General features: G+C 44.9%; 1 pseudogene; it reads left to right on the top strand.

Annotated features, from left to right (window-relative positions):
• Positions 1-2,112: 2,112 nt before the first annotated feature.
• LOC137095609 (sodium/iodide cotransporter-like) overlaps positions 2,113-26,220 on the top strand; it is a 63,095-nt pseudogene continuing 38,987 nt past the window's right edge.

Here is a 26,220-nt window from a genome sequence, read left to right as displayed (position 1 = left end):
GCCCCTCGCCGCTTGCAAGGCCCAATCCCCTCACTTACTTCGCACTGCCAGTCTAGCCTGGCAAGCAATGGAAGTGGCGAGGGCTTTGCGTGACTGGCAGCAAGTGGCAAGTGAGGGGATTGGGAGAGATAACCAATACTCCAGAGGACAGGAGCAGAATTCAAAACGATCTTGACAGATTAGAGAGATGAGCCAAAACTAACAAAATGAAGTTCAACAGTGACAAATGCAAGATACTCCACTTAGGCAGAAAAAACAAAATGCAAAGATACAGAATGGGGGACAAAGACTGGCTCAAGAGCAGTACGTGTGAAAAAGATCTTGGAGTCCTCATGGACAACAAGTTAAACATGAGCCAACAATGTGATGTTGGAATTTTGGCCTGCATCAATAGGAGCATAGTGTCTAGACCTAGGGAAGTAATGCTACCCCTCTATTCTGCTTTGGTTAGACCACACCTGGAATATTGTGTCCAATTCTGGGCACCACAATTGAAGAGAGATATTGACAAGCTGGAATGTGTCTAGAGGAGGGCGACTAAAATAATCAAGGTCTGGAGAACAAGCCCTATGAGGAGCAGCTTAAGGAGCTGGGCATGTTTAGCCTGAAGAGAAGGCTGAGAGGAGATATGATAGCCATGTATAAATATGTGAGAGGAAGCCACAGGGAGGAGGGAGAAAGCTTGTTTTCTGCTTCCTTGGAGGCTAGGACTCGGAACAATGTCTTCAAACTACAAGAGAGGAGATTCCATCTGAACATGAGGAAGAACTTCCTGACTGTGAGAGCCGTTCAGCAGTGGAACTCTCTGCCCTGGAGTGTGGTGGAGGCTCCTTCTTTGGAAGCTTTTAAACAGAGGCTGGATGGCCATCTGTCAGGGGTGATTTGAATGCAATATTCCTGCTTCTTGGCAGGGGGTTGGACTGGATGGCCCATGAAGTCTCTTCCAACTGTTTGATTCTTTGATTCTAAATAGTACAAATATATACTATAATTATATTATATAATTAATACAATTTAATATATAATATAATATTTATATAATTTATATATTATATTAATCACATTATATTATTAAATTGTATTAATTATATTAAATTAAAACAATACTATTATTATATTCTATCTATTTGCCTCTCTCTCTCTCTCACTCTATCTCTCTCCATATTACCTACTCTTCTTCCCTTCTTCCTATCCTTTCTCCGTGGCTTTGGACCCAAGCAATGATCTGATCCTCCTTGTATTAATTCCAGGCATTAATCTTCTATTGATTCAGGGTGTTGCTTTTACCTTATTTGCTCTTGATTTGGGGCCTTGTGTTCACCTGGCTTTACTTCACCCGACATGCCTTCTTTCCTGGCTTTATCTTATTATTGATCCAAGTTATCGCTTGATTTGGTATCAATTACTTTATCTCAGCTCAACTTGAGGCAATATTATTATCTCAATTTATCTTATAAGAGCCTTTATCGCAATGCAGGGCAGGATCATCTCCATCTAGGACATGGCTTCCCTTTCTTCAGCGCATTACAGATAAGAAGGGCTAAACATCCTATGAGTTTCCCAGACTTGTAAGATTCATATTTTGTTTTATGAGGTCAATCCCTTTGGCTTGTTTGCCCTCCAATGAAACTATATTGTTTTAAAGCAATGAGAAAACTTTCTCTGCGGAAAGGAAATGTTTGTTTGCTTTTGCCAGCACTGATTTGCTTCCATTTTAAACTCTGAATGGAAAGGATGGGATTTGTCATTCAGTCAGAGGCTTCCACACTGGGGAACTAATGCAGTTTAGAACTGGAACTGCTATAGGATCCCAGGAGGTGTAGTTTGACATAGCCTTTTTTGCAAAAGAGTTCAAACTACAACTCATATAGCATTGAGACGGGCTCACTTCAAGGGCTGCCATTGTTTTCTACTAAATTTATATTATAATATTATATGTATTATATTATACTACATTGTATTAATTATATTGTTTTATATTATATTACATTGTATTATATACCATATTATATTGCATTATACTATATAATATTATTATTTACATTATATTATTAAGTATAATAAGAAATTATTCTTACCATTTCCTGCAGGCTTGACCTCTTGACCGGGGCGATGTTCAGTGGGGCTGGGAATGTGCTGCTGCCCTTCCCGGGGGTGCCCCTGTCCTTTGGGGCCAGGGGCTATGGGGTCTTTGGCTGATGCTGGTGGTCTCCACAGCTATCGGCCTCTTCCAGTCCCTGCACAAGGTAGGGGGGGGGGCGCAAGGAGGCCAAGGGGCAAGATCAGGCCACCACCAAGGAGTTCTTCACGGGGGGGGGGGCATGCCCGCCCTTTCCATGGGCCTCTCCCTCTTCCAGCTTCATGTCTTCCATCCAGGCTGGGTGTCCCTGCCGAGGCGCACCGCTATGACCTCAAGTTCCTCTGGATGTGCCTGGCCCAGGCCATCAACACCCTCCTCACTGCCACACTCTTTCTCCCCGCCTTCTACCGACTGGGATTCACCAGCACATACCAGGTGAGTGGGCACAAAATCCAGGCATCCATCCACCTAGCCATGCATTCATGTTATCTCCCCCCCCCCCCATCTATCTATCTGTCTGTCTGTCTGTCTATCTATCGGGCTTTGGGCCTCACCAGCACATACCAGGTCAGTCCATTCATCCATTCATCTATCTAGTCTTTCATCTATTTATCTACCTATCAATTTATCTATCTCTATGAATCCACCCTTTTCTACAACCATTCATCCATCTATCTATCCTCTCATCTATCACTCTCTCTATTCATTCATCCCTCTATCCATCCATCCATCCACCCATTGTCTCATCCATCCATCCATCCATCCATCCATCCATCCATCCATCCAATCTCTCATCTATTCATCTATCCATCCATCCTCTCATCTATATATGTATGTATGTATGTATGTATGTATCTATCTATCTATCTATCTATCTATCTATCTATCTAGACAAGTCTCTCATCCATCCATCCACCTATCTATCTGCATACCCCTCCTCTATATCCCTTCTCCAATACGTTTGGGGTCTCCTCAGTATTGCAGGGCTGGCCAAGCAGGAAGGAAGGACACCCCAATCCTTCCCAACAGATGGTCAGCCAGGCTCCTCAAGGCAGGTGGATCTTCTCTGCCCTTCGGTTTGGAGGGTTTAAAGAGGGCTCTCTGACCAATGGAGCATGGCCTTGGCTCCTCTCCTTAGGCCAACGAAGCATCTGCCTCATGTTCACTTGGAGTGACCCTCAAGGGCTTCCAGAGAAGGCACTGGCTCAGAGCCCAGCAGGGAGGAGAGGGACCCAGGAAGGCACAGGCCAACTCCAGCCCTCCCTCCAAGGGCTTTGGACCCCAGCTCCTACCATTCCTAAGAGCCAGTATTATATTATTATTGTTATTTTATTATTGTTGTTATATATTATATTATAATAGTAATAATATATTTTATTTTTATTTTATTATATAATAATATTTTTTATTTTAAAAAATTCTTATTATTTTACTATTACTACAATCATCATATTTTATTGTGCGTATTACTAGCTTGGGTACCAGGCAATGCATGAGTTATTTATTAGGGGGGAAAGCCAGTTTTTGATTTGTTTTTAATGAATGTTCCCATTAGAAAATGCATAAGGATGTGGGTGAACTAAAATTCCCAGAATCGTGGGTCAATCCTCACCAAACCAGGCCTGTATGCACAGTTGGCCATGTTACGTCCATGTGCCAAGTTTGGTCCAGATCTGACGCTGGCTGGGTTCAGTACTCTCTGGATGGAGGTGAACTACAACTCCCAGATTCCCAGGGTAATCACCCCTAAACTCCACCTGTCTTCACAGTTAGGCATTGGGTCTATGTGCCATGTTTGGTCCAGATCCGTCATTGGTGGGGTTCAGAGCGTCTGGGTGCAGGCTGAACTACAACTCCCATGTGGGTAGGTCAGTCCCTCTACAAACACCTCCAGTATGTTCTGTTGGTCGCCAGAGGTCTGTGTTTGAGGTGTGGTCCAGACTCATCATTGGTGGGGTTCACAGTGGTCTGGATGCAGGGTGAACTAGAACTCCCATGCCGGTGGGTCAGTGCCCCAAATCCCATCAGTATGTTCTGTTGAGCATGGGAGTTTTGTGTCTAAGTTTGGTCCAGGCCTGTCATTCGTGAGGGCCGCAGTGGTCAGTGAAAGTGGATGAAGGTACTGCAAATCTCATCGTCTGTGGTCCATCCTCCCCCAACCCTCACCAAGACATAAAGTGCATCATAGGGAGTCTCTGTGGCAAGTTTGGTCCAGGTCTGTCATTTGTGGAGCTTGTATTAGCCTCCGGATATAGAGGAAGGTACTGCAAATCCCATCATCCACAGTAAGTGTGGTCTAGATCCATCATTGGTTGGGTTCCCAGTGCTCTCTGGATGTAGGTGAACTACAACTCCTATAAATCAGGGTGAATTCCCCCAAGCCTCTTGTTCAGTTGCTGATCAATTCCTGTTTGCTTTGTGCCATAGGAAAGGGTAGGAAAGGGTTAAGGGAAAGGCAATGGGCAAGGTCATGCAAATTCTACACCCATGGAGAGAGAGAAAGGAACCCTGAGATGTCCATTCTGGAGAAAAAAACAGAATATTTAGGATGAAATTGTCCCTGAATGAAAGCATTTCTTGGGTGCTGGGCAGTATAGTGTTTGGAGAGGACCTTGGCAGGGTGTGGGAGACATGTTCATGGTGGAAAGGAGTGCTAGAGTTGGATGTCATCTGCGCACTCCAGATGATCTCCCCTAGCAGCTTCATGTAGATGTTAAACAACATGGGGGACAATAATGGACCCTGCAAGACACCACAGAACAAAGGCTGATGGGTCAATCAGGAGTCCCTCAGCAACCCCTTCTGGGAATGACCCTCTAGGAAAGACTGCAGAACTGTGCCTCCTAGTCCCATTCCCATGAGGCATCCCAGAAAAATACCATGGTGGTGAAGTCAAAAGGAACTTTAGGAGAGTCTGCCCCAGAAGGAGAGATCCTGGGACCACACCAAAGAGGGATCGCTACTTTAGCAAGCTAAGAGAAGCCTGATTTTCAGCAATTATATTTTCTTAAAAATCCGAAAGAAATCTCAACAAAGTTGAAGAAGCAGCACTGAGGTGTTTTTATTAGCGATTCAGCTGAAAAGGATGCAATGTAGCAATCATTCTCCTACAGAGCATGTGGTTACAGGGACCAGAGGCATTTTTATAGGAAACACAGGCTTAGAAGTTTCCCACTCCCCTCCCTTCTCCCAGCTCGAAGGTGATTGGCTGACGTGATAACAGCTGGGAGGAGGCGCGGCTGCCCTCCCCGTGCCAGAGCCAATCACAGAGCTTCTCCGCTGTGCAGGAGCCTATCAGGAAGCTCCCACTGCCTCGGTGCTCTTGTGAATCAGGAGGAAAGGAGGCGGGATGAAAAGAAACAATGCTTTCATGAGTGGATTATAGGATTCTCATGCCTTGGGGCCCGAAAACCAGCCTTCTAAAGAAGCCAAGTCTATTGTCTTTTGATGGATCTGCGATAAGTAATAATTACTTAATCCGGGTTTTCCTGACGCCATCAGATATGACACAATGAAGAGGCTGGGGTGGATGTCCATTGTGGAGAGTTTTGAATGCAAGAAACAGTTTTGGGGGAAAGAGACATTTTGAGGGTCTTTTGCCCCCAGTGTGAAGTGATCAAAAGTTTGCCAAGCAAAACCCTTTGTCTGATGGCCCAACTCCAAAATCAAATAAAGGTTTTCAGTTCTATCTTTCCATGCACAGGTATCAAGATAAGAGTTCTTTTGTGATTACTGATTGCCTTTTCAGAACAGTTGGCAGCTTCCTGGTTGATTTCCCCCAAGGGGAGGGGAAGGGGGCAAAGGGTTCAGAGCCAGGTCAGAAATATGAGGAAAAATACATGGGGAAATATAGGAATCACAAGAAATTCATATCAGATACCCCCTCCCTATCCCACCCACCAGAGAAATTGATTAAAATAATAATTTCAGGAAAACATGAGTCCATAGTTCATACAAGGAAAATTCATAGGTGAAAAGAAGTCCCTTAGAATCAAAAATGCTTTGCAGAAAGTCCAATAATCACAAAGGGAGTTGGGTGACTTTCACTGAGCCAAAGCATGGAGTCCTGCAGCGCCGAGATCAAGCCGGTCCTTGGTCCTTGGGAAACTATAACTCCTTCCAAGAACTGGGACCCCAAGGCCAGGCTCTTCCCCGAAAGCCTTGTGGGGTAGCCGCACTGAGTCCCCAGGGCAGGGGCTTGGCAGAGGCAAAGAAATGGCGAGGGGCAGCAGTAGTGCAGCAGCAGTGAGGCCGGTCTTTTGACAAACAGCTGTTTCCTTGAAATTATATTCTTAAAATAAAAGGTTATTCCCCGAACGTAGAAGCACAAAATGCAAAAAGCGAGATAGCAGATAGTGTTAGAATTTAGCTAGGAAAAATATGCCATCAAAATGGAGTCAATCCACCATCTCGCGGATATGGGGTCCCTGGTGGTTTCTGTATTCGCAGTTTGGGGGAGCGAAGATTTGGCCTCCCCGGAACACCAGGAAGGCATTCTGGGCAGGCCTGCAGTCTCCCATGGCCTGGAAAAGGTTAGTTTCATGCATTTGGATAGTTTCAGGCAAGAAAGAGACACAAGTATCAAGCTAGAGAGTTTAAAAGTTGCAATTTGATTAATCTTTATTTGGGGATTTGTTACATAGTTGGGGCTAGCAAGGAAGTGAAAGGAGAGAGCACACGGCTGTGTAGAGTCCCTGGTTGAGCATGCTGCTGGGACACCATTAGTTTGGCCCAACTTGGCATCCAAAAACTGTGGAACTCCCTGCTGCTGGTCAGACCAGCTTGAAGGCGGGGGTCTGGGATGTCCTCGATGACAGTGGATGATTTCGAAAGCTGCTGAGGGGTCCAAGAGAACCAGAAGGGGCATACTCCTTCTGTCGAGCTCTCTTTATAGATCATTCACCAATTATTATTATTACCAGCTGCTATGAATTGTGGAAGTCCAAAAAACCTGGAGGGAGGTCTGAGGTCCGTCTGTCCATTCCTCCATCATATCATATCATATCATATCATATCATATCATATCTTTCTTTCTTTCTTTCTTTCTTTCTTTCTTTCTCTTTCTATCTATCCATCTCTCTCTCTCCATCCTTCTATCTATCTATCCATCACTATCTATCTATGTATCTATCTATCTATCTATCCTTCTATCTATCTGTCTGTCTGACTGTTCTGTTTTATCTGTCTCCCCCCCCCCCCCATCTCTTTCCGGCCTGAAATGTGCCAGACCCCCTTTGGAGAAAAACGAGAGGCCAAGGCGTCTGTTTTCCTGCTCTGGCCTTTTGCTGTGACTGTGAGCAGGACACAAACAAACAAAACCCTCAAGTGGTCAAAGGCCAAGGGCTGGCCAACAGTCACCAGCTGGGTCTCTGCGGCCATTTTTCCATTCATTCAATTCCTAGGGAAGAACAACACAAGCTGGAGTCCACTCCTCATGTCTTCTTTCTTTCTCTCTCTCCGCAGTACCTGGAGATGAGGTTCTCCATAAAGGTCTGCCTCTGTGGGACCATCCAGTACATCCTGGTCACAGTGAGTCCAGCAGCTCATTTGGATGCTGCTTGATGGCTTCAAGGGGCCCCAAAACACTCCAGTTTGAATGGGATGATGATGATGATGATGATGTTGATGGTTATTATTATTATACTGACATAAAAGCACAGTATGTCTCAACAAACGAGATCTATATGCTGGATTTCGTATCAAAAAATCACAAGTCGAACACTTCCCAAGCGTCTAGGACTGTGTGATGTATTTTTGAATGATGAACGCAGATCCAAGTAAAGTGGCCTTTTGTAGTTGACAGATTATGATTTTGTCGATGTTTCTTGTTTCCAAATGCCATCCGAGATCTTTTGGCACGGCACCCAGTGTGCAAATGATCACTGGGACCACCTGTGCTGATTTATGCCAGAGCCGTTGCAGTTTGATTTTGAGGTCTTCATAGCGGCTGAGTTTTTCCTGTTGTTTTTCCTCAATGCGGCTGTCACCTGGTATGGTAGCATCAATAATCCAGACTTTTTTCTTTTCCACAACCATGAGTTCGAGTGTGTTGTGTTTCAAAACATTGTCAGTCTGGAATCAAAAGTCCCACAGTATTTTTGCATGTTCATTTTCCATGAGTTGTGTCTTTGTTTGTACTCCATCTGTGTGACTTTCTTGCAACAGTTTAGGATATGGTCCATGGTTTCATCAGCTTCCTTGCACAGTCTGCATTATGGGCCATCAGCTGATTTTTCAATACTGGACTTAATGGCATTTGTTCTGATGGCTTGCACCTGGGCTGCAAGAATCAGCCCTTCTGTCTCCTTTTTCAAATAAATACGCTCTTTATTTGCAATTGCAATATGTCAGGTTTTTGGAGTACTTTCTCCACAGACATCCTCTGGCCATTGAGAAGAAACCTCTGATTTTGCCTTCAATCCATTTGTGTCTCATTCAGTCTTCTGTCTCCTTCTTCAGTGTTCCATTCATGAGCCATAACCAAGTCTTCTCCCAACTTTTCCTAGGAAATTTTCCATTTTGTCATGGAAATGCCCGTGCAATGCTTTGTGTGCCAGCTATCAGCTCTGGTTTGTAGTTGCAAAGATGCAGTAATTATCACTGCCACCAAATTTGAGAAGTAGTCAGCAGAGGAGTAGCTAAATTACAAGTGTTGTTGTGTAACAGGAGAGTAGGGGGAGATTTATTATTTATTTCTCTGTATTTCTGCCACCAACGTGAGGTAAGATGTATTATTATGAGAAATTGCACACTGGATGCAGAATAGATGGAGATGAGGCAGTCTTCAAACAAAAGTTAACGAATTTATTGAGCACAAAGCGTGTGGTTGCAAGTTGTAACTTTTCTTATAAAACTCAGAATAATACTTGGTTAATTGAATGTTTCACTCTTTCAGGTTACACAGTATCTTCCTGAGGTGAAGCACTTATTTCTAAACAAAGTTTCAATACAGGGATATCTCCCTCATCTGATCCTCCATTGATCAGATACTTAATAAGCTTATTCTTTAGCCTTTCCTTAGACTAAAAGAAATACTGGCTATGTTTCCCTTATCAGCCTCTCTAGCCTAAGAAACTTCCAGTAGCTTAATCTGGCTTTCCAAAGCCTCGAAACTTTGCTTCACAATTCACTCTCTTTCAGCTACCATCTTCTAATACTTTTCTCTACCCACTCCTCACCCTCAAATCTTGTCTCACTAACTGTCCATTTTCAAAACTCTCCCCTCTAGGCTCCTCCCACTTCTCTCTCTGCCGGCTTGCCTTGGTCTCCATGGCAACGCAGATGGAGTATTCCTTTGAAATAGGCCGCTCCATTGTTACTGCAGCCAACACAAACACATAAATACAGTTCAAATCATGCAATTTATTATTAACTTCCTCACAGTAGTGCAGTTTTCTTGTACTTGTATCATCATCATCATCAACATCGACATCATCCGAATACTGGAAAACATACCTCATGGGGAACTTCTTATTGTTATTTATGATGTTATCAAGGCCTCTTTGAAGACGTAAAAGGGCCAAAGGTGGAGCTCTTTCTTTCTCTTTGGCCCAAACAGATGCTGTACACAGGGATTGTCATCTATGCTCCAGCCCTGATCTTTAAATATAGGTTGCTTAGCTGTAAACATAGTTTCCCGAGTGGTCACCTGCGAATTTGCACATATGGTACATTCCTGCGCGCGAGCAGGCAGCAACGGAAAAATCTTGAGACCTTTTAACAGTTAATGAAGCCCCGCCCACTCTGCTCCCCTCTATAAATAGCCCTTAGAAGGGCTTCGGTCAGTTCTTCCGCCACTAAAAATGCAGCCAGAAGTCCTGACACACGACATCTCAAATAAAGAGGGGAGGATGGGCGGGTTGTGCAAATTCGCAGGGGAACTATGTTTACAGGTAAGCAACCTATATTTTCCCCTCGTGGTCACTGCGATTTGCACTATGGTAGACTAGCGAGCTGCTAACCTTGGATGGTGGGTGTTATGCCACTGCCGTAAACAGCACTGCTCTACCAAAGGCTGCATCCTTCTTGGACGTCACATCTAGTTTGTAGTGCTTCATGAAGGTTGTTGGCTTGGACCACGTCGCCGCCTACAGATCACATCGAGAGGGATCCCTTTCAGTAACACCGTCTCGTAGAATGCAATTTATTATTAACTTCCTCACAGTAGTGCAGTTTTCTTGTACTTGTATCATCATCATCATCAACATCGACATCAACAGCTCTCGTAGAATGAACTCTGACCTGTAATGGTAAGTCTTTCCCAGATAAATGGTAAGCATATCGGATTGTAGAAACAATCCCTGAAGATATCCTCTGCGAAGACACAGGGAATCCAATGGAATCTTTTCTATATTTCAAAAACAGTCGAGGGGACCTCCTATGACCTTTGGTCCTATCAATATAATACATCAATGCCCTGCGTACATCAAGCAGGTGTAACTTCTTCTCTAAAGGGGAGACAGGATCCTGAAAAAACACTGACAACACTATTTCCTGTGACATATGGAACTTGCTTATCGCCTTGGGAAGGAAAGCTATGTCAGTTCTTAAGACTATCTTGTCCTTATGTACTCTCAAGTATGGCTCGTCACATCTTAAAGCACATAACTCCCCTGCTCTGCGGGCTGAAGTTATCGCTACTAAAAATGCTGTTTTCCATGATAAGAAACTCATGTCTACTGCTGACAATGGCTCAAATGGTGGTCTGGTTAAGGCCTTGAGAACTAACTCTAGACTCCAAGGCGGAACAATTGGAGTAACTGGTGGTCTTAAATTTTTCAAACTTTTCATAAAAAGAGAAACCAGTGGGTCAGCGAAACACGAAGGTAAGCCCACTTTCCTCCGAAACCAGGATAATGCCGCTAGGTAGCACTTCAAGGAGGACCAGGATAATCCCGAACCTACCAGCTGTGCAAGGAAGTCCAAAATAGTGGAAATTGGAGCTATTTCAGGCTCCACTCTTTTCTCTTTTGCAAATTTGGAAAACCTAGACCATTTATAAATGTAAGACCGCTTAGTTGACTGTCTCTGGGCAGCTTCTATGATCAATCTCACTGGACTTGACAACGAGGTTTAAAGGCTACCGGGATGTCAACAGGCGCCAAGCTGTCATCCTTAAGTTGTGACCGTCCGGGTATAGAACACGACCCTCCTTTACCAACAGAAGGTCCTCCCTCTTCAGTAGTGGCTTGAAAATCCCCCTGGACATCTGAAGGACCAGAGAGAACCACAGTTGTCTTGGCCACCATGGAGTGATCAGTATGCCCTGTGCTTGGTCGTGGAACAACTTTGACACCACTCGAAGTATGATGGAAAATGGGGAAAATGCATAGACCTTGTACTGTCCCTGTAGCAGCAGGTCTGTTACCCAGGATCAGATGAGTGCAATCAGGAAGGAAGAGAAAGGAGACAGCAACAGATTCCAGGCTCTTTATTCAATCAAGCTTGATCGGGTGTTCAGAATACAATATCTGACACACACTGGGAGTCAGATTTGCTCCAGCATTTATAGCATAATTCTCAGGGTTACACATGCGCAGAAAAGTCCTGACATTTACACAATCTAATCAACATCCGTTTGTCCTCGAGGAATCGCAGCCAAGAACATTTGTTGGCAAGATCCACTGTTTTCCCTTCCATCAGCTGACTACATTCCCAGAGGACTTACATAATCTTTAGAATGAATCATCATTTCATATATTTCTCTTCATACATATGTCTTCATATATATCTCTTCAATTTATTCAAAACAAGCATTTTCCTTATTAATTCTCCTTAATTTCCCCCACAATACATTCACAATACATTCATAATATATTAGTTCTTTCAATTGATCCATTTAAAAGGTGTATTTAATTGCCTGTTATTTACATCAACCAGACAGGAGGTGGCGCTGTTATACCATATCTTCAGATGTTCGCTTCTCCCTGGATTAATAATTATCAATTGTTCTTGGCACCAACCCTTGTAGCCTTCCACATATAGCTCCGCTCTGACCTCGGCTTATTCAAATATTGACATAAGATAGAACAAGCCTGAAAGGTTTCTGAGTCATCTGTAGAATTTCCCTTCTACCAAAGACTCTGCTTTCCTTCTCAAAAACAGACAGGTAACCCCTTACTTCTCATTATTTTCATTTCAAATTATAATTATTATATTTTTCTTCATACAGCCACCACATCCCCAGTGCATCAGAAACGCATCGCCCAGATAGTCGGGCATCGGGTTCCGGTATTCCCTGGCGCAGAACAGATGGCATTGTCTGTTTTTCACTGATGCAAAAAGATCTATCTGCGGCATGCCCCAAGCCTGAAAAAGCAGATGTATTACTTCTTTGTTCAGAGTCCATTCGTGGTGCGTAAGCGGGTACCTGCTGAGGAAGTCTGCTAATAAATTTTGTTCTCCTGGCAGGTGGATCGCTATCAGATGAATACCTCTGCCTATGCACCAGTTCCAAACCCTGAGTGTTATCGACAACAACTCTGACGAGTGTGTGCCTCCCTGCTTGTTTATATAATACATTACTGTAGTGTTGTCCGTTACTAACTGAACAGTCTGATCTGTTAGAATGGGCTCAAAAGACTTTAGTGCTTTCTCTACTGCTAGCAACTCTAGTATGTTTATGTGATATGTGGTATCTGTGGCTGTCCATGTGCCTTGGGCTGTCAGCCCATCCACGTGTGCCCCCCATCCCATGAGGGAAGAGTCTGTAGTCAGGGTCTTTGATGGTCTGGGCTGTTGAAAAGGCTGGCCAGTACACACATTGTGGCGGTCCGACCACCATATCAGACTGTGTAACCAAGGGTTGAAAATATTAGATTAAATATTAGATAGGAACCAAGATTGTATTGGTCTTAGATGTAACCTTGCATCCCCTGTCACCTTGTCATGGTGAGGGGGCTTGCGTGTTCTGATGAACCTGTAGGCACAACAACTGGAGTCGTGCACTCCCAGGAGTGGCCGCGGGGGAGGTTCCAGACCAAGCACAGTCCGAAGACCCAAAGACCTCAATGGCGGAGCAGGCGGAGGATAACATGGCACATGTTACAACGGCTGTGAAGGCGGAAGAAGGCTGCAACAGACTGAGAAGCCACAGTCATTGTGTTAAACTACATCACCAGTGGAACCTCACTCTGTGAAGACTGTGTGTTGATCAGTTGTGCACTGACCTCCACACACTAAAAAAACTCACGCACAGGCGTCTTCCAAAGAAAATAAAAACCAACCAACCAAAGTCAGAAAAAGGAGGCTACACCTTCTTCTGAAAGGGACTGCCCGAAGAAGACCAAAGACTGCACGGAGTTGGCTTTGCTATCAGGAATGATCTGGTGAAACATCTGACCGAAGCACCCACTGGCATCAACGAACGACTCTCAACCCTCCGAATTGATCTTACCAAAAACCAACGGGCAGCCATCATAAGAGCCTATGCACCAACACTAGATGCTGATGAAGACATCAAGGAGAAATTGTACTGTCAGCTGGACATCGTCCTATCGGGGATACCTAGGAAGGACAAAATCATCCTCCTGGGGGACTTCAATGCAAGAGTCGGGCGAGACTTCAACCTGTGGCCAGGGACCATCGGAAAAGACGGGGTTGGAAACAGCAACTCAAATGGCATCCTGCTTCTCACCAAATGTGCGGAACACAACCTTGTCATCACCAACATGCTCTTCTGCCAGAAAAACAAGTTCAAGACATCATGGAAGCACCCCCGGTCAAAGCATTGGCACCTCTTAGACTATGTAATCACACGTGCCAGAGATCGCCATGATGTGCTCCTCACAAGAGCCATGACAGGTGCTGACGACTGCTGGACTGACCACAGGCTAATCCGATCAACGATGGCTCTCAAGATTGCCCCCAAGCGCAGGCTCCAAGGAAGAAAGACAAGGTGCAAAATGAACACCCAAGCCCTTCAGGAGCCCTCCAGACGAGCCCATCTCCAAACAGCACTCAAGAACCATCTACCCACAGAACACCCCAAAAATGTGAGGAACACTGGAACAAACTGAAGACCTCCATCATCACAGCCTGCGAAGAAACTATTGGATACCAAACCAAGAAACATCAAGATTGGTTTGACGAAAATGACATCGTGATCCAACAGCTAATTGACAAGAAAAGGAAAGCCTTCCAAACATAGCAGAAAGACATCAACTGTGCTGCTAAGAAAAAGATCTACGCCAGTGCAAAAGCTGAAGTCCAAAGAAGGACAAGAGAACTCAAGAACATCTGGTGGACAAAGAAGGCTGAAGAAATCCAACACCTGGCAGATACCCATGATGCTCAGGGATTCTTTAAAGCCACAAAGTTCATCTATGGACCAAGAAACCATGGCATACAGCCTCTACGCTCATCAGATGGAACCAAACTCCTGAAGGACCAAAACTCAATTGCACTACATTGGAAAGAACACTACCAAAGCCTCCTGAACCGCAGCTCCAATGTGGCCGAAGAGGTCCTCTCACAAATCCCGCAACAACAAACCAGGGATGAACTTGCAGCACTGCCTAGTCTGGAAGAAGCCAGCAATGCCATCAGCCAACAAAAGAATAACAAAGTCAGCGGACCGGATGGGATCCCTGCTGAAATCTTTAAAGAGGGAGGACCTGAGCTGACACACCAACTCCACCAGCTCATAGAAAAAGTGTGGGTGACCGAGAAAATCCCAGCAGATTTCAAGGATGCCACTATCATCACCCTCTTCAAAAAAGGGGAAAGAACAGACTGTGGAAACTATCGAGGTATCTCCCTTCTAACCTCCGCTGCGAAAATCCTCGCAAGAATCCTTGCAAACCGCCTTCTGCCCCTCTCAGAAGACACCCTCCCAGAATCCCAGAACGGCTTCCGCCCCTCCAGAGGAACCGTGGACATGATCTTCCCTGCACGACAGCTCCAAGAAAAATGCAGAGAACAAAAACAACCTCTGTACATGGCATTCATCGACCTTGCAAAGTGACACAGTGAATCACAGCGCTCTCTGGACCATCCTCCACAAAATCGGGTGCCCTAACAAATTTGTGAACATCCTGCGGCTCCTCCATGATGACATGATGGCAACAGTTTTGGACAGCAGTAGCTCCCAAAGTGACCCATTTAAGGTAGAATCGGGTGTCAAACAGGGATGTGTTATTGCCCCAACTCTATTCTCCATCTTCATTGCTATGATACTTCACCTTGTTGATGGGAAGCTTCCCACTGGAGTGGAAATCATCTATCGGACAGATGGCAAGCTATTCAACCTCAGCAGACTGAAAGCCAAAACCAAGGTTACAACATCATCTGTTATAGAACTCCAGTATGCTGATGACAACGTGGTCTGTGCGCATTCAGAAGAAGATCTACAAGGCACTCTAAACACCTTTGCAGAAGCATATGAGAAGCTCAGCTTGTCATTGAACATTGAAAAAACCAAGGTGCTTTTCCAGCAGGTACCAGCCAACCCCTCTCCAATGCCAGTGATACAGCTTAATGGTGTAACATTAGAAAATGTTGATCATTTCCGCTACCTTGGCAGTCACCTCTCCACCAAAGTGAACATCGACACCGAAATACAATACCGTCTGAGCTCTGCAAGCGCAGCATTTTTCCGAATGAAGCAGAGAGTGTCTGAGGACCGGGACATCTGTAGGGATACCAAGGTGCTTGTTTATAAAACTGTTGTCCTCCCAACCCTGCTATACGCCTGTGAGACGTGGACTGTCTACAGACGCCACATGCAACTCCTGAAACAATTCCATCAGCGCTGCCTCTGGAAAATCCTGCAAATCTCTTGGGAAGACAAGCGGACAAACGTCAGTGTGCTGGAAGAAGCAAAGACCACCAGCATTGAAGCGATGGTCCTCCGCCACCAACTCCGCTGGACCGACCATGTTGTCCGGATGCCCGACCACCATCTCCCAAAGCAGCTGCTCTACTCCGAACTCAAGAACAGAAAACGGAATGTTGGAGGACAGGAAAAGAGATTTAAAGATGGGCTCAAAGCCAACCTTAAAAACTCTGGCATAGACACTGAGAACTGGGAAGCCCTGGCCCTTGACCACTCCAGCTGGAGGTCAGCTGTGACCAGCAGTGCTGCAGAATTTGAGGAGGCACGAGTGGAGGGTGAAAAAGAGAAACGTGCCAAGAGGAAGGCGCGTCAAGCCAACCTCGACCGGGACTGCCTTCCACCTGGAAACCAATGCCCTTACTGTGGAAGAAGATGCAGAGCAAGAATAGGGCTCCACAGCCACATACGGACTCACAAGAATATTGGAAGACAACCATCCTCGGAAAGTGAGGGATCGCCTAAAACCTTGCATGAGGTGTCACTGCAGTAGTAGATGCCATGTGCCCTAACAGTACTTGAACCTGTTTGGCTTTTATGTAGTCTCTCTCTATTGCTTGCAACATCAAGTTTTCTAGCTTTAGAAAACGGTCGTTGGGTAAGTATGCCTTCAGTGCCTCCGAGTCCAGCAATGCTCCAATGATTCTCCTTGATGATATTAGGCTGGATTTCTCCCAGTTCACTATTAGACCTAGGGACTGGAGAAGAAACAATGTTTTGCTAATTGCTGTTAACAATTCCCTCTAATTTGCTACCAGAAGCCAATCATCTATGTACGAATAAACCATTATGCCAGTCGTGCAGAGGTAAGCCGCTACAGTGGCCATGCATTTTGTGAAGACTCTTGGGGGCGTTGCTAAACCAAACGGCAAGACATTGAACCAATATGCCTGGTTTCCGACCGTAAAGGCCAGAAATCTATGGTGTTGTGCATTAATTGAAACATGGAAATAAGCGTCTTTCAAATCCACCATTGCAAACCAAACGCTTTCATTCAGTAAGGGGAGTATTGTCTTAAGAGACACCATCCGAAACTTTCTGGTAGTAATAAACCTATTCACCCCCCTTAAATCCAGTATCGGGCGTTGTCCACCTCCCTTTTTGGATACTAAAAAGTACCTTGAGAAGAGGCATTGTCCATATGCTGTCATAGGGATTGGACATATTGCTCCTTTTGAAAGCAGAGTATTTATTTCCTCTATCAGTGGAGGAGATGGAGGTGTGACTCTGAGGTTGCCTACTGGTGGTAAACTGTCAAATTCTATTAAATAACCATCTCTCATTATTTGTAACACCCAACTATCAGAAGTAATTAATGACCAAGCGTCATAAAAGGAGGCTAACCGCGTCCCAAAATAAGGAAATTCCAAGTTTACAGCATTCAAATTCCCATAACCAGGAAAACATTCAGAACTAGGAGAACAATAACATTGTTCTGAAACATCAGAACTTAAAACATCAGGCAAGTCTAACTCTTTCCTGCCTAGAGGGAAAATGTCAAAAACGCTGCTTGTTCCCTCCCGAACGAGCGGGCTTATTCTGGTAGGGCTAGAATCTATTCTTTGCTCCATAAACTTGCTTCCGCGGTATATATGGCCTGTTATTTAAAGGTGCACGTTGACGTTGTTGTCCTCCATAAAAATTACCGGTATTCCTCTTGTAGTATGGTGGAGATGCCTGCCAGCGAGATCTCTGCTGAGAATTCCCTTGTCGTGGAAAACCATAAATCTGCATAGTCTTTTTCATTTCTTGTGTATGAAAAACAGCTTCTCATCTGTTTTTGGGTTAAATAAGCCATGCTCACGCATGGGAAGATGCTCAGCCATAGTACGTCCTTCCTCTGACAAAGCAGAAGCACGTAGTCAAGCATGTCGTCTAATCGACGTAGCAGTTGTAAATACTTTCCCTGCTGCTTCTGCCATGTGTTTCGCAAAATCTTTTTGAAACTTTGCTAGTAGTACAGCCTCCGAATAGAAAGCCCTTGGTAGGCGTTGCTCGTGTTCTGGAAGGAAGTCAATATATGGTGCTATCTTATTCCACAGGAACGTCTGATATGCGCTCATGTATGTGGCATAGTGCGCCATTCTCGTATATAGCCCTGCAGCCATTGCATCGATTTTCCTTCCTTCTTTATCCGATGGTGTTGCATTTATTTTTCTAGCTTTCTGGCCATGGCCCACTTCAGCTATGACAGTATTTGGTGTCAATGGTTTGGCTATCCAATTTGCGGAGGACAATTCTATAAAGGTTGTCTATTCTTTTTGGCATTGCAGGGGCTAATGATGGAGAGCCCTCTGGTGTCTTAGTTAGTTTCAACAGGTAAGGTAGAGCTGGAAGGGCTGTACTTGTATTGGTCTCTTGTTGATCTGAATTAGGGAACATTGGGTCTTCAACTGACTCCGGAGGCTCTGGAGTAGGTAGATCCAAAGCGCGTATCATTCTAGTGACTAAGGATGCAAACTTTGTATAGTCATCCCCATTAAAAGTGTCATTTTCCATTTCTTCAACATTCTCAATATTATTCATATCCTCATCAGAGGAGTCAATATTTTCTAAAAGGATTAGTTCATCCTATATATCAGCTGATTGTTGTTCTTGTGCCCTTACAGGCTCTGTAGTTTCATTAATTTGTCTTGCTGATTTATGTGATTTCTTTGGCTTTGATTTAGTTTGCGTATACTTGCCAGAATTTCCCATATATGGCCATTGCATGGGCATCGGGGCTCCGCAATACACCATTTGTCCATTAGGCGCTATCTGCCAAAAGCCTTCCTGGTTCATGAAGGCTTGTGGAGGAAGGCAGTGCTCATTCATCCATCTAGTGGATGATTGAGGTATATTTGCCTTGTCTTTCAGGCCGTTCTGGCTCCTCCCTTGCCGGCTCCGCTTCCTAGGAGGGGAGGAACTAGAGGAGGAGCTGGAGGAGGAGCTTGAGCTCCTCAACGTCGAGCGTGCTCGGCGTCGATGCCTCCCAGATCTTGTCGAGCATCAGGCAGGCCTGTCGAGCGATCCCGAGCAGGCCTGGGGCTTGCCTGCAGAGGCCTCGCCGGTAGCGTGGGAAAGGAATTCTCCATTATAGACTCCACGCCATTGCTCGGGTATCGAGCTAAGACCTGTGGAGTTGCCGAGGCCTCCGGCATGGCTTCATGAAATGGAGTTTCCTTTGAGCCTGCCTCCGTAAGTGACTGAAGGGTCGCCCCTTCATTTTTTTTCATTGTTTCCTCCACAGTTGCTGGAGGCGCCATTTTAAAATGTTTATGGCTTTGCAGAGCTGCATTTCCCTCCTTCAGGGGTTCTTGCGGCTTGATATTCTGTATTTGAGTCTTTGAAGCCGTTTCACCTCCTTCTGAGGGCTTGCTTGGCTTAATCTTTTTTATTTTGATTATTTTCTTCTTTTGTAGTGCTAAATCGTTATTTACTGTTAGCTCAGCCTGTGGGACCTTTATTTCTCCCGCTGGCAGTAAGGCCTGTTCATACAAAGCTGCTTTTAGGCGTAATTCCCTATTTTTTTCTTGTTTGTGGTGTGAAGGCCTTACAAATTGCACATGGCTGGGAGAGATGTTCTTCTCCCAAGCAAACAAGGCAATTATCGTGTGCATCATTGTCCGGATATATATTAGGACATTATACACACTCTTTGAAAGAAGTAGTCATATTTCTAATATTATTATTATATCCAAAAAACTGGTCTCTTATTTTCCATTGCTGCTTTTTAGCGTGGATTGGAAGAACTGACCAAAGCCCCTTCTAAGGGCTATTTATAGAGGGGAGCGGAGTGGGTGGGGCTTTGTTAACTGTTAAAAGGTCTCGAGATTTTTCCATTGCTGCCTGCTCGCGTGCAGGAATGTACCATATGTGCAAATTGCAATGACCACGAGGGGAAACCAAGGTACCTTCAATCAAGTTCTTCTTGTTAGGATCTTTCCCCATTTAATGCATTTCATTAAACAAATTACATTAAATTAAATGCATTTCCATGCTTCCTTCCTAGTGACGGGTCTGGATATCTGGGCCTCCCTGCTCTCCACTGGCATTATTTGCACCTTTTATACCACCATAGTGTCCATTTTACATCTTCTTCTTCTTCTTCTTCTTCTTCTTCTTATTATTATTATTATTATTATTCTGACATAAAAACATGGTATGACACAGCAAATGAGATCTATATGCTGAATTTCGTATCACAAAATCACAAGTCGAACACTTCCCAAGTCTCTAGGACTGTGTGATGTATTTTCGAATGATGCGTGCAGATCCAAGTAAGGTGGTCTTTTGCAGTTGACAGATCATGTCATGATTTTATCAATGTTTGTTGTTTCCAAATATTGATATCTTTTGGCACAGCACCCAGTGTGCCGATTACCACTGGGACCACCTGTACTGGTTTATGCCAGTCTTTGCAATTTGATGTTGAGGTCCTGATAATGGCCAAGTTTTTCCTCAATGCAACTATCTCCTGGTATGGTGACATCAATAATCCAAACTTTTTTCTTTTTCACAATTGTGATGTCTGGTATATTGTGTTCCAAAACTTTGTCAGTCTGGATTCGAAAAGTCCCACAGTATTTTTCCATGTCCATTTTCCACTACCTTTGCAGGTTTATCATCCCTTTACAAGTTCTTTACTACTGACAGGTGGCACTTGTGAAATAAGTCCCAATGAATCATTTGGGCCACAGAGTTTTTCTTTTGTTTATAGTCTGTTTGTGGTCTGTGTGATTTTCTTGCAGCAGCTGAGAATATAATCAATGGTTTCATCAGTTTCTTGACCAGTATGCATTTTTCAATCCTGGCCTTAATTGCATTGTTCTGATGGCTTGTTTCTTCTTCTTCTTCTTCTTCTTCTTCTTCTTATTATTATTATTATTATTATTATTATTAGAAACACAACAAGTTGAGTCCACAGCAAAGTCCACTCTGTTGGCCATTGTATTGGATCACACGCCAGTCACTTCCCAAGTATCTAGGACTGTGTGATGTATCAGCAAATAATGCGCGCAGATCCCAGTAAGGTGGCCTTCTGCAGTTGTCAGCTGGTATTTTTGTCAGCGCCGATGGTGTTTAAGTGCAGGTCAGGGCACTTAAACACTGCACCCAGTGTGCAGATCACCACTGGGACCACCTTGACTGGCTTGTGCCAGTCTTTGCAGTTCGATCTTTAAATCCTCATATCGTGACAGCTTTTCCAGTTGTTCCTCTTCAATCCTGCTGTCACCTGGGATTGCAACATTGACATACTTTGTTTTTTAACACGATAGTGAGGTCAGGAGTATTGTGCTCCAAAATTCTGTCTGTCTGAATTCGGAAGTCCAAGAGGAGTTTGATTTATTTATTTATTTAAAGGTTTTATATACCAACCTTCTCACCTCTCTTGAGGGACTCAGACCGGTTTCCAACCATAATATCACATACAGTCAATAAAACAACATAATTCATATTGCAATAAAACCTTAAAACAGCCATTACATTCAATAACTATAATGGTCAGTCGTCACACTAAAATAGTGTGTTCATTTAAACAGAGGCTGGATGGCCATCTGTCAGGGTTGATCTGAATGCAATATTCCTGCTTCTTGGCAGGGGGTTGGACTGGATGGCCCATGAGGTCTCTTCCAACTCTTTGATTCTATGATTCTGTAACTTTTTCCGGCTTGTTGTTGTTGTTGTTGTTGTTATTGTTATTTTCTCTGCACAAAGGAGATTCAAAGTGGCATTATGAAATTATTATTAGTATTATTAGTATTATTATGGCTATTATGGCTATTGATTCCTCTCTGTCACAGCAGGATAAAGTTGGTGATCTGGACAGACATTTTCCAGGTGCTGATGATGCTGTCAGACTTTGTGGCCATCCTCATCCATGGGACCATCCTGGCCGGTGGGCCCAAGCGTGTCCTGGCATTGCCTACAATGGCTCCCGAGTCAACCCCGTCAAGTACGCAGGCAGGAAGGAAGCCCAAATCCAGCACTAAGTGGCCTGCAAGACAGAGAGGAAGAAGGAATTGAGAGAGAGGAGGAGAGGGGGGAAGGAAGGAAGGAAGGAAGGAATGAAAGAGAGCGGGAGGAAGGGAAGGAAAGAAACTGAGAGAGGAAGAGGGAGGAGTGAGAAAGAGAGGAAAATGAGAGCAAGAGAGGGAGAGGGAAGAAAGGAAGGAAGGAATGAAAGAAATTGAGTGGGAGAGAGAGAGATAAGAAGGAGGGAGGGGGGAAAGTAAGAAAGAACTGAACATTGAGTGAGAGGAAGGACAGAAGGAAGAACTGAAAGAAAGAAATTGAGAGGAAGAGAGGGGAGGGGGAAGAAAGAAGAGGGTGAACCAGGCCCTAGCCAGGATTTTGATTCGAGAGGGGGGGGGCTGAGTCTGAGTGAAAGAGGGTCTACCCTAGCAAACCTTTTGTATCTTTACCCCAATACCCCCATGCATATGAGATATATTGAGCATGGTGATCAGATCATGATACGAATAAACATAACAGTTTAAATAATGTACCAGTAAGGCCTTTTCGCAGACCACCATGAGAATTCGGGGGGGGGGGGGGACTGAAGTCCCCCTCCCCCCCTCCCCCCCCCCCCAGCTACATGCCTGGGGTGAGTGGGAGAGAAGGGAATAAAGAAATTGAGAGAGGAGGGAGGGAGGGAGGGAGGGAAGGAAGGCTGGGAGAGAGAGAAAAAAGAAAAAGAGGGAAGGAGGGAGAGAAGGGAGGAAAGAAGGAATGAAAGAGGAAGAGAGGAAGAAATTGAGAGGAAGAGAAAAAGAGGAAGGAAGAAGGAAAGAAAGAAAGGGAGGGAGGGAAGGAATACAAGAAACTGAGAGTAAGAGAGAGAAGGAGGAAAGAAGGAAGGAGAGAAGGAAGAAAGGAAGGAAATTTGCAGAGGCCTTGTCTTCCCATGCAGATGCAAGGTGCTTTAAAGTGAGCCTTTGGCCCAGCCTGGAGGCCCAGGGCATTGCTTTGAGCCACTGGTTGCTTCTATGTCTCCTTCTTTGGCTCTCTATTGCTCCTTCTTGCCTTCCATTCTTTCTTGCAATCTGGGCAGCCTCCTCCCTTTCTCTGCCTGAGCTTATACACTTAAACCCTGTTCCTCTCCACCCTATTAGAAGAAAAATAGTATCATATAATAATATAAAATAATATACATAGTATAATGATTTGTAATAATGATACATTGATGTATAATAGTATAATATAATATAAAAATATAAATTATATACCGGCAGTACTTTATTATAATAATCCATGAATGTATAATAAATTATAATAATCAATGGATGTATAACAATAATACTATATATATATATATATATATATATATATATATATATATATAATTATTATTATTATTAGAGTAATAATACAATAGAATCTTTCTTATCCAACATGGAGCTGTTGTGCAGTAAAGATCATGTCTACTGTTTCTCTGGAGGGGTGGAAGCTGTTCTGGGATTCTGGGAAGGTTTCTTTTGAGAGGGGTAGAAGGCGGTTTGCAAGGATTCTTGCGAGGATTTTCCCAGCTGAGGTTAGAAGGGAGATACCTCAATAGTTTCCGCAGTCTGTTCTTTCTCCTTTTTTGAAGAGGGTGATGATGGTGGCATCCTTGAAATCTTCTGGGATTTTATCAGGCAACCACACTTTTTATATTATTATTATTATTATTAACTTTATTTATACCCTGCAAAATCTCCCGAAGGATTCGATGCGGTTTACAAAGGCCAAGGCTGCCAACAACAACATACAATACACAGTAAAACTCATAAGCAAATAATAAAACATCAAGCAAACAATAAAACAATAAAACAATGACACCATGATGCAATTAAAAACCTAGAGGCCGGGCCAAATGTAATGGACAAAATTTATAAGTGCTGAGCCTGACAGGTAATATGTAGAGGTATTTGGAGGTAGGTGCAATGTGCAGATAATCCTGAATCTCTAACAAAGTGCATTTGGGACTTGAAGCCAGCAATTTCCTATTCTGGAAAGGCACGCTGGAACAGCCAGGTCTTCAGGCTCTTCCTAAAGACAGCCAACGTTGGGGCTTGCCTGATGTCCTTAGGGAGAGAGTTCCAGAGTCGGGGGCCACCACAGAGAAGGCCCTGTCCCTCGGCCCCACCAAACGCGCCTGCGTCGCAGGTGGGATCGTGAGCAGGGCCTCTCCAGATGATCGGAGGGAGTGTGCGGGTTCATAAATGGAGATGCGGTCACGCAGGTAGGCAGGTCCCAAATCGTTTAGGGCTTTGTAGGTGAGTACCTGCACCTTGAATTGAGACCGGAAAGTGAACAGCAGCCAATGGAGCTCCTTGAACAGGAGGGTTGACCTCTCTCTGTAAGAAGCACCAGTTAACATCCTGGCCACCGCCCGCTGGACTAGCTGAAATTTCCGAGTTGTTTTCAAGGACAGCCCCACATACAGCGCATTATAGTAGTCCAATCTAGAGGTGACCAAGGCATGGACCACCCCGCCAGATCAGCCTTTATGAGGTAAGGTCGCAGTTGGCGCACGAGTCTCAATTGTGCAAAAGCCCTCCCTGACACCACCGACGCCTGAGCCTCAAGCGTAAGTGATGAATCCAAGAGGACTCCCAAACTGCGGACCTGTGACTTCAGGGGGAGTGTAACCCCGTCCAGCACAGGTTGCCACCCAATACCCCAATCCGGTTTTTGATCGACCAGAGGACCTCTGTCCTGTCAGGATTGATCTTCAGCTTGTTCCTCCTCATCCAGACAGCCACAGCAGCCAAGCACTCGTCCAGCATTCGAGGAGCTTCCTTGGAATTAGGTGGAAATGAGTAATAGAGTTGTGTATCATCTGCATAGAGTTGTGTATCATCTGGCACCTAAATCCAAAGCTCCGGATGACCTCTCCCAGTGGTTTCATGTAGATGTTAAAAAGCATGGGGGATAAAATAGAGCCTTGCAGGACCCCACAGGTCAAAGGCCAGAGGTCTGAGCAGGCATCTCCCAGCTTCACCATCTGGGATCAGCCCTCCAGGAAGGACTGGAGCCACGACAAAACCGTGCCCCCGAGACCCATCCCAGAGAGCCGTCCCAGAAGGATACCATGATTGATTGTATCCAAAGCCACTGAGATATCCAAGAGGACCAACAGGGTCACACTCCCCCTGTCTAGCGCTCTACGGAGGTCATCCACCAAGGTGACCAAAGCCATCTCGGTGCCATGGCCAGACCTGAAACCAGACTGTGACTGGTCCAGGTAATTGATGTCATCTAGAAAACCCTGGAGCTGGGAGGTGACCATCCGCTTCAACACCTTGCCCAGAAAAGGAAGGTTGGAGATTAGTCTATAGTTGTTCAGCATCGTGGAGTCAAGGGAGACCTTTTTGAGAAGTGGATGAACCACAGCCTGTTTTTGTCTAGATGGAAAAACCCCCTGCTCCAATGATGCATTGATGATCAACACAAACCAATTAACCAACCCCTCCCTGGCAGATTTAATTAGCCAAGATGGGAAAGGGTCTAAAGCCGATGTGGTCGCCCTCGCAGCACCAAGGACCTCCTCCACGGTCTCAGGAAGAACAAGCCTAAAAGAATCCAACAAAATTGGACAAGCAGATGCCTCAGTCACCTCCCCTGGCACTGTGATGAAATTGGAGTCCAACTCAAGGCGTATCTGAGCAACTTTGCCTGCAAAATGGTGTGCGAACTCGCGACACTGAGTTGTAGGGTCATCAAAGGTCTCCTCCACCGCAGGTGGATGAAGGAGTTCCCCGACAACCCGAAACAGCTCCGATGGTCTATTTTCTGCAGACGCTATACAGGCAGTCGTGAAAGACTCCCTGGGTACCCGTATAACCACGGTATATGCCCTAAGGGAGGCTGTAGCCCGTGCTTGATCAGACACGTCTCGAGATCTCCTCCAAATGTGCTCTAGCCGCCTTCTTGTGTGCTTCATCACAGCCAACTCCTCGGTAAACCAGGGAGATGGTGTGTCTCGACATAACGAGATGGGGTGTTCGGGAGCAATCGTATCTATCGCCCTGTTATAGTGATCGACCAAGGTGTTGACAGGATCGCCAGGCTCCATGGCAGGAAGAACCACAAGATTCCTCAGGAATCCCTCCGGATCCATCACTCTCCTGGTGCGGACCATCTTAATTTGTCCTCCACCCCTGCGGAGGTTAGCAGTCACAGTCTAAAACTGATCAGATAATGGTCAGACCATGACGAAGGAAGGATGTTTTGTTCTTCCACTCTGATCATTCCACTGTCCACCACAAAGACTAGGTCGAGTGTATGTCCAGCCTGGTGGGTGAGTCCAGATATAATTTGTGACAGCCCCATGGTCGTCATGGCG

The sequence above is a fragment of the Anolis sagrei genome, chromosome Y (genome assembly GCF_037176765.1).
Source record: "Anolis sagrei isolate rAnoSag1 chromosome Y, rAnoSag1.mat, whole genome shotgun sequence".
NCBI classification, from domain to species: Eukaryota; Metazoa; Chordata; class Lepidosauria; order Squamata; family Dactyloidae; genus Anolis; species Anolis sagrei.
Note: the sequence above shows the minus strand (reverse complement) of the source record. Positions and strands in the feature narration are given on the sequence as shown.